Raw genomic sequence first — 9,670 nt, forward strand, 5'->3', positions numbered from 1 at the left:
CGGGCCGGGGGCGGTGTCTGCAGGAGGAACGTAACAACCTTCTGTAAATAAATTTGTCCAAAAGAAAGTGCATTTGCTGGGTTGTAGGGTTGTTCTTTTTTTCTTGGTTGTTGGTTTGTTGGGGAGGGGGGTGTTCTGTTTTGTTTTTTTTTTTTTTAAGCTCTGTGTGTAGATATCGACGTCTGTACCAAGGAAGTGCTATAGTTGATCTAACTGGAACCAGTTGCCTTTTCCAGGAGTCTGGGGATGCAGACCGACTCAGGTGGCACTTACCCAGGTGTGAAAGTGGTGGTAACCTTTAAGGGCGCTCTGAACGAGTGGACATAAATCTACCCGTTAGCAAATCTGCTCGACTGGGTAGCCTCTCCCCTGGTGTCAGGGAGCTCTCTCAGGACGGAAGGACTTAATATCCTTCTGCTAGACAGCGCACTCGGGCACCATCTGGAAGTCTCTGGCAAAGAGGGAAAATAGCCTTCCCTGGTTAATTTTTCAGACTATATTGAGATAAAGCAGATGTTAGTCAGCCATGTATCATGTGCTTCTACTGTCCGTCAGTCGGAGATTGCCAGGCTGCAGTGACAGCAGAAGAAAAGCAGTTACTTTGTACACAAGTGGACACGGCTGCCAAGTGCCACCCTATGTCCATGCGGTGTGATTACCCAGAAGCAAGACACTTCTTGAAACAGCTTATGTGGAAGGCAAATGTTTTTGTAAGAAGTGGGTAAAGAAGAGATCATGGCCTGAGACTTCACAAGCTGGTCATATTCTGTCCCTAATACAATTTATGATAAAATAGGGTTTCTTGCATCATGTTGAAAATTTTCTGTGGAAACTGTTTTTTACATTTGACTCTAGGAAATCAGACTGTTCTATAAAAACTGATTAATATATCTGAGAGTCTATGAGAAATAATCAAAACATTAAATTAAATGGAGGCTGATGTGTTTTATTTTTATAAGATTCCAATTATTCATTTTTACTTTAACAACTATCATATGGAATTCTTTAATAACTATGATATGGAATTAATAAGCTATGGTAATATGATGGCAAAACAAAATGTTTTCAAAGATTATTTTAATGTTTTCCAAAAAAGAAAAAAAAATGTTGAAGTAAATTTTGAAATATTGTTCATTCTTTCTCATTTGGGACAAAATTGTGGCTTTGAACATTGTTATTTCCTACAGAAATAAACTCTGAATTTGAGTGAGCTCTGATGTTATCATGTAAGTGATAAGGTGCTATAAGGCAGCTGGTTGTGTTATGCCAACTGTCTTTATCATGCAAAAATGCAGTAAGGCTATGGTTTCTATCGAAAAATGTGGTAACTAATCTGGAAGGTGCTTTTTTAGTATAAATTAGGTGGAGCCTCCAGTGTTCAGTCAGCTTCAAAATACTCTCAAGCTCAAATCAATTCTTAACAGTAATAGGGAGAGGGAGGAATTTGTGAGGATTTTTAAGGCTCAAGGTGTACTATGAGGCCAACCTTGACAGGTCAAAAGTAGATCATAAATAGTACTTGTGAGGTTATATCTTCAGCCCATGACTTTGCTATCACATGCCCAGTTTTCAACAAGTACAGAGCCATAGGCTTTCTTTGGAGTCCTAATGCAGGAATTGGCATTTGCAAACAGGTTTCTTTACAATTTTTCTTGTCTGGGAAAAGACAGAAAAGATTTTATACATTGTTAAACGTGACAACTAGACAGCACTGAGTTCCACCAACACCTAGTCCATCCTGCCGCAATTACAGCAAATTGTCTGTGTGGGACCTCCTTCTCCACTGAACTGTTCTCCTGTGCCTCTGAAGAAGTTCAAGTTCATTCCCAGGTACCTGCAGGGAAAGCTATGTCACAACTCAGTCTGACAGCTCAGGTCTGCACATACATCTGAGAATTATTGTTATTAACCATCCCAACATGCTGCCCTAGTCTTGGAAATATGACAGTCATCGTAAATAAGTAGCCATTTGGGATAAAAAAAAATAAACATTCCTCCAGCTCCTTGACTTGACTTGTCAGAACCCTTTAAACACCAGTCACCTGAGCTGCTAAACAGTCTAAATAGCAGAAATTAGGTAATAGTTCAGTCATCTGCCTCTGTTTTTTAGTATTTTGAGTCCATGTGTTTAAGGTAGTTAAAGGTCTACAGGACTTTCCAACTCAAATGTTGCAGCCTGACATGTAGGACTGCTAGCATTGTCTACCATATCCATGGGAAGTTGGATGGATGCAGATAACAACACTGGAGTGTACCAAAAGCTGTACCGGGAAACAAGGCAATGGACTCAGCTGGTAACAAGCCTTCTTTGGATGTTACTCGGGCTCTAGAGGGAAGAATTCAAACATCAGATAATGCCAGGCTGCAGATAACTTAGTCAGAGAGAACTTGCTGCTTTCTTTCTGCTCTTTTTCCTCTGGACAGAAGTGCCTTCTGATACATGTTTAATTACACTGCTGTGCAGTTTTCCTCCTATGAAAATCCTACCTTTTCTGGTGGGTAGGGTGCTCTGCTCTGAGCAGCCTTGTTTGTGACTGAACTATCCAGAAGACAAGTCACCACTTGACTTCAGTGTTGTAGCACAAGCCACAGTGCAGGACACATCAGTTTTCTGCACTCTGCCCTCAGGCTCCTTGGAGTGGTGAGTCACAGGACATGTCAGCCTTGCACTGTGGTACTTGTTTGTGCTGCCAAGGCATCTCAGCATTGAAATTTGTGTGACACAGACTGAGAGTCAAACCATGTGCCTCTGTGGAAGATGCCTTCATAAGTGCAGGTAAATTGCACTTTGAAAATGACACAGGCAAATGAACCACTTACACCTCTGAGAACAGCCTTACAGATTTCTCCACGTGTCTTCACCTGTGTCACAGAATAGAATCACATATGTACCTCTCTGTCCTGTCCCAGTGTTGTGTTGTTTCATATAAACTTCTATGCCAAATAAATGAGGGCTGAGCAAGACAGCATATTGGTTAAACAAGGCTTACATTAAGCAGAGACATAAAATTAATGTGGTATAACATATTTTCTTCTACAATCTTTATTGATTTTCCATGCTTAGGGTGACCTTTTGAGAAGCTTGGTAATGTTCAAGATTTTTCTTCATTTTGAAAAGATTACCCTCAATGCTTTTCTTATTTTTTTCATTTTCCCTAGATAAAAGAATCTATTTACTTTAGCATGAGACAAAACACTGAAAATGTTGAAGCTCACTGTCAGATGCAAAAATATTTTTGTATCAATAGTATAAACAACCACAACTTCTTGTTAATTTTGCCTCTTTAGTAAGTGTAAAAAAACTACCTTAGGGAGGGTGTTTGTGTTGTGCAGACTTGTTTCAGGTAACTTTCTAATTTTCTGTGTTATATTTAAGAACAAATAACCTCCGATAATAACCTTTTATCTGTCTATTATTTTTATTTTCATAACAATGCTTAGAGTCTGCAAGCCTAAATCCACTGTGATAAGAGCTGTTCAAAGACATAAAGGAATACCCTGATCATTTAAAATATAAGAAAGATAAAAATAAAAATTCAAAATTAATACAGGTTATGCAATTTCACATAACTTCTCACTCACAGTGTAAGATTTGGAATATAGTTCTTCTCGAGTTCAGTCAAAGGATTGTTTGCTAAACCAAGTTTCTTCCTAATGGTAAGTATATTGAATAAAAATAGAAAGGTAAGGGCTTATTCTTACATTTTCCCAGACTGACTGTATTAGAAGGAGCACAGTAAGCTAATATGAGACCTGGCTTATTTTTTAAAACTGTAATACAGAGAGGTGCATAGGAGCAGCATATACAATACACATAAAATCCTCTCAGGATTTTCATTTGCAAAGGTATCCATCCTGTGCTGCAAGATCAAGTCTGTGACAAAATAAAATTTTATATTGCAGGTAGTCTGAAAAATGTAATTGCATTACTGTGTATAGTATGAGATGCAGGATATAATAATTAGCACCAGTTATAAAAATAACTAACTGTAGGATAGCACATGTGGTTTCAGGTAAGGTAATGCAACATAAACTAACACAATAACTATGATACAATATCCAGGATAGTATTTGGAAGATAGGTAAGGCTTTGAAAATACTTCTCAGTTCTGTCCTTTGTGCCATGCCACAAACTAGCACAGACTTTCGACTCCAGATAGGATTGTGACTGGGCATTGATATGCACAACCATGTGATAACTTCTGGAATGGTTAGTATGCTGGAATGTTTATTTTTATTTTCTTCTTTTTTTCCTTTTAATGTATGTATCTGTAATTTATTCAAGTGCAAAAGTATACAAGCACCATCAAAATGGGAATGTAATAAAATTCCATATATATTTGTGTTTGGGAAAGGGCTGTTTTCTCTCCATATTGTAGAAGTTAGACAGTAGGTCTACAGAGCACAGGAATTAAATATGAACCTCTTATGTGCAGAAGAATTTTACCTTTAATCCCATCAACACTGCTCATCCCTTTGTGGTTGTGTGATAAGTCACTCTCCCACTGGCAAAACACAGACATTATGTTATTCAGTGATGACTTTGGAGGGTGACAGCAGCTAATGTTGCAGAAAGGGTTTGTTCTTTCAACCCACTCCTTCCCACCTGCAGAGCTACACAGGCAGGAGAACAGAATACCAGAGCTGTGGGAAGGGTCATACTTGCTGCACTGACAGCCTCTGCCTGTCACACCCTCTGGTCCCAAAAGCAATGGGTAGCATTTGGCCAGTGACTAGACAAGTCTATTTTTAGTCTCTTTTTATCCTATATTTCTGTCACTACAGAGCACTCATGCAAATGTATGTATGGAAGCTGCTGTTACAAAGCTGCAATTTCCTGGACTGCATTAATTTTACCACAGTATATTATGACAGACAGAAATTATAATAGTAAAGAACTCTTCATTTACACAAAGGGAGATGTCTTCTGCTATTTCTAACTGGAATTGCAATTCTTGTAAAGTGTTATCTTCTTATCAGCTTTCCCTTATTGTACATCTGTCATTTTTTTACAGTATTGGTGCTATTTCTAGTTAACCTCATTTTTAGAACAATGGAGGAGTTTTCAGTCTCAATTAAGAAGCAGTTCACACTGGAAAATGCAATGTTTATTGACAGGAAAATTGTTTACGGGTTTTAAATTTCTTTCCAGCCCAGTTCTGTCTCAGTGTATTAGCATAACTGTTAAGCTCTTTTTTGGTCATCTTGGAGACACAGCTGCTTTCAAAAATCTTTATTTAATTTATTAATCTTCTCTGAATCACATTACATATAGTCAAGATTCTTTCCTTTGTTAATTGACAGATTTTGCTACTCAATAAACATCTATATTATTAAATATCTGTATTATATTTAAATATCTAGATCTCTTCCTTCTGTAAAATCATTCAATTTCTTTACTAATGCCAGTCAAATGGTCTTGTATTAGTAGCTTTTGAATAATCTTTTAATTCTTTTTTCTACTTTCTTTCTATTCTTGAATGAATTAATTTTAAAGAATTAATTTAGTTCTAAAGTTATTAGACACTTCTAAATGTTAGCATCCTATACAATTTTAATTTGATCTCTGATTTTTAGTCCTAAGGGTGGGGGTTTGAGGGGAACAATAAAGAAAAATTTGTCTTAACTTCTATTTGAGCATTTTTTTCTGTTTCATTTGGAGTTACTTTTTAGCCAGAAACACCTCTGAGCCTTGGGTCACGAAACCAAGCAATATCAGGTTTATTCAATACCTACATAATATACATTCATAAAAAAATGGGTAAAGATCTAAAGTGACTTATGGCACTTCAGTAGACAGCACCTTTTGCTCTGAGGAAGAACAGAGCTGCTGTGCCCTCCTGGCACTGGTGGAGACTAAGTATAAAGAAGGAAGCTTCAAACCGAAGTCAAGGTTACAGCAGCTTTTGATCTTTATCTATCCCATGACACATATCACAAGAATACCAGCATCTTGGTCAAACTCCACTTCGGATAATTAAGCATCTTGAATTCCCTTTGCCATTTCAGGAGCTCATGTCCACTATGGCTTGGGGTTCTGCAAGACTTCTGTGAGTTAGAGAACCTCCATACAACCAGATGGGAAAGAAAAGAGGTTGAGGGGGAATGGGTTTACTCTAGATACCCAAAATTAAACTGTTTGCATGTTTGCATCTAAACATCGGCTGCATCTGCAGAACCTCTTCAATTGATGTTTTTCATAAAGAAATAGTTTAGCTTTAGAGATAGCAGTTCTATTGTGTCTTCTAGCATGTGATGCAAGGGTGGCAACAGCTAGTCTAATCACAGACACCATTAGAGAGGAACTTGTAATTAACCACAAAACATTATAGCAATGAGGAACCAGACAAATTAGAAACCTGGAGGAATTCCAACTACCAGAAATCTGAATTTCCTGCTATAAGGATAAAATGTATCTAGATCTTACCAGTGCAGATTAAAAATGGAAAAATAGAAACATACATTTATCTCCCATTGATGGAAAAGATGTAAAAAGCATGGCAATAGTTATTGTGAGCTTCAGCAGAAGAATATTACAGCTTTTTGATACAAACCCCAATATCTTTCTGAGAAAGGTTAAAACAGAGCCAGGATTTACTTATGCTTATCAAATGATCAGTCTCAAGATTGTCAGGAGAAGATGCAGGATGTATAACAAGGAAAAAGAGTGCAAAATAGTGCAATTAAGGTAGTAACTGAGTAGAAAAAAATCCTTTACCAGTACTACAAACAAGTTTCTAGATCCATAGAGTTGAAAAAGGTGCAATGAAATGAATGTATTTAATGCCATTCCAGCATCTTTATAAGTAGTTCACCTCATGTCATGGCTGGGCTTCGCGAACGAAGATTTGGGAAGGCTCTAACCACATTTGTTACAGGCACGCTGGTGGCTTATGAGGCCAATACGTGACAGACATGTCTGATTGCAAAAGGCACAGCAGAAAGACTCCTTAGATGGTGTATTCTGCAATACACGGTTCTTTCTGCGTTGCCTTTTTTCCTCGAGAGTGATCCTGCGTGTGTTCTCAAAGGAGACAGGAACGTTATAGATGGTGTGTCTCCAGACCTCCCGATTTGAGGCCAGAGTAGACCAGTTATGTTGATCAATATGACCAAGGCTGAGATGTTGTTTCAGGGAGTCCTTGTATCTTCTCTTCGGGGCTCCTCTCATGCAGCAGCCAGTGGCAAGTTCACCATGGAGCTCAAGTACAAGCTCAAGTAGTTCACCTAATGAAGAGCTAATAAACCTTGTAAGCACATAACGCATGAAACAGGATTCCTGTGATCTTTTTATGCAGGGGTGTCCTAGTTACAGAGGCTGGGACCAGTTTATCACTATGTGGGTATAACCAAAACTGTGTATATTACACTGTTTATGTAATTTCTGATGGACTGTTAATAAATGGATTGTTTACAGCAGTTGACCGGGGGCACACCTGATGCCTCAGTCTACAAACTGGGTGTTAAAGAACCCTGTGAGGCAGGGGAGTGTTCTTTTGTTTTCACACCAATGACTCAGCTGTGATAATGCCCCTACAAAAAGACATTAACAGCTTTACAGCCAGCCTGAGAGGTCGTGTCTGCTAATGGGCCACAACAGGCTGGCATAATAGGCAGCTGCAACACCTAGACCATCAAAGATTCCAAAAATATCCTGTGCTTCACAGAGTTAAATCACCCATTGTGAAACTCCCCGCCCTGGGGAAGGCACTGGGCATTCCCACCTGAACTTAAGTATATATAAACTTCAGGTTTGGGGACTTCTGGTACCACTAATAGGATCCAGAGGAGGACCAGAATTGCAATCATCATCTCGACCAATGGGTTTTCTTTTCCTTTAACTTTGCACCCAGGGGGACCACGTGGTGCTCAACGTAGGGACTAACAAACACTGTTCTGTTCTTGTCCCAGGGTACTGGGTTATGCATCTGTTTTTTGTGGGTTAAAACTAGGTTTTTTCTGTATCATTGCATTTATTGTAATCTTTTTTTAGTAAATTGTAACTCTGACCTGTAATCTCTCTTGTAATCTCCCACTGGTTTACTTTTAAACTAGTACAAAGGAAAAGAGACATAGTTGCTCCAGTGTATCTCTGCAAATTCCATTTTGATGTGCATCAGCTTTGTGAACCAATGACAAAAAGCATGAAAAGCTTCTGTAAGAAATGTATAATATCTATGTTCTTTGATATGTCCTTGTCATCTAACATCTCTGGGCACGTTACTAAAACAAATGACAGAGCAAGAATGAGTACAATTCTCTTAACATATTTTTGAGAGCATGCTATTGGAAATTGAGGAGTTGGGAGTTCAAAGTCACTAGTTTAGAATTTCCAGGGAAATGGAAAATTCAGTTCTGCCACAGATTCAAGCCCTAAAAGCAACTTTCCTCCTGAAAAAAAACAAACAAGCAAACAAAAAATACCCCAACAAAACAAAATAAAAAAAACTAACCCTGAAGGAATAATGTCATCTGTTTCTGTAAGTATCACTTGCTTCTAAGTATGGAAAATTATTTTTGTGAAATACTTAATGGGATAAATGGAAATACACATCAGCTTTGTTTATTTGTTGCTTTGGATTTGGAGAAACTGCTGGATCTTCTTCTTTCTCCTGCATGATACACTGCAAATGTGTAGAAAGCTCTGGCAGGTGCTTACTAATAGGTTCTGTCAATCTGGAGATAAAAATTAACGAAGCAGTTTGAGTGAAGAATGGAAAGATGACTGATGTTAAGTGTCAACAGTGGTTCAAAATGTTAGAAGTAGCACTTTTGTACTTAGAGCCCCATAGCTATAAGGTACAGCTTATTCTTTCTTCATTTACCACGTGTTGTATCCTCCACATATTCTACACCTTTTCAAATAATTCAATCTTCCCATTTCGAATAATTGTTGTCTTACTTGCTCTCACCCCTCTCCACAATTCAGTCATAAATCATTTCACGTAGAGGGTATTCGCTGCAACACGCTCCATGAGCAAACAGAAGTCTATTGTCAAACTCATCAACTACTTAATCAGGTCTTTGTTTGTAAATGTTGGAGTTAGTGCGATAGTTTTCTTTGGAGTGTGTGCAGCAATGTCTCTGCACTTCAGTCAGAATATTTGTGGGGCTCACTTGCTTTGGGATTACACTGCTGAGTTTTGGAATTTGTCCATCTGTTTTGTTAATCTCTTTTAACCATTAAATACCCCAGTACTCGTATTTACCACTCCAAGTCTTACCCTGGTTTATCTCTTGCTTTGTCCTCTTCTCTGGCTTCTCACTCAGTTTATCCCAGTTTTCTCTTGCAGCCTTGCTTCTTGCCAGAGATATCTCCTAAATCCACCTATCTGAGATAGGGATCAATGATTGTTTTCCTCCTTCTCTGGCTAATCCTAGTCCCATTATTCATTCCCCTATTTTAGAATTCATAAGACTATAGAATAGTTTGAGTTGAAAGTGTCCTTTAAAACCCATTTAGTCCAGCCCCTGTACAATGAGCAGAGACACCTTCTACTACATCAGGTTGCTCAGAACCCTGTCCAACCTGACCTTGAATGTTTCCAGGGGTGGGCCATGTCCCATCTCTCTGGGCAACCTGTTTCTGTGTTTTAACCCCCTCAATTCCTCTCCCTTTGTCAAACACATTTTTTCCAGTTCCCCCTTCCATTTTCTACTGGCTCCAGAC

This window comes from Manacus candei, unplaced genomic scaffold, assembly GCF_025592945.1.
Source record: "Manacus candei isolate 608988 ecotype Guabito, Panama unplaced genomic scaffold, ASM2559294v1 h1tg000019l, whole genome shotgun sequence".
Classification (NCBI taxonomy): domain Eukaryota; kingdom Metazoa; phylum Chordata; class Aves; order Passeriformes; family Pipridae; genus Manacus; species Manacus candei.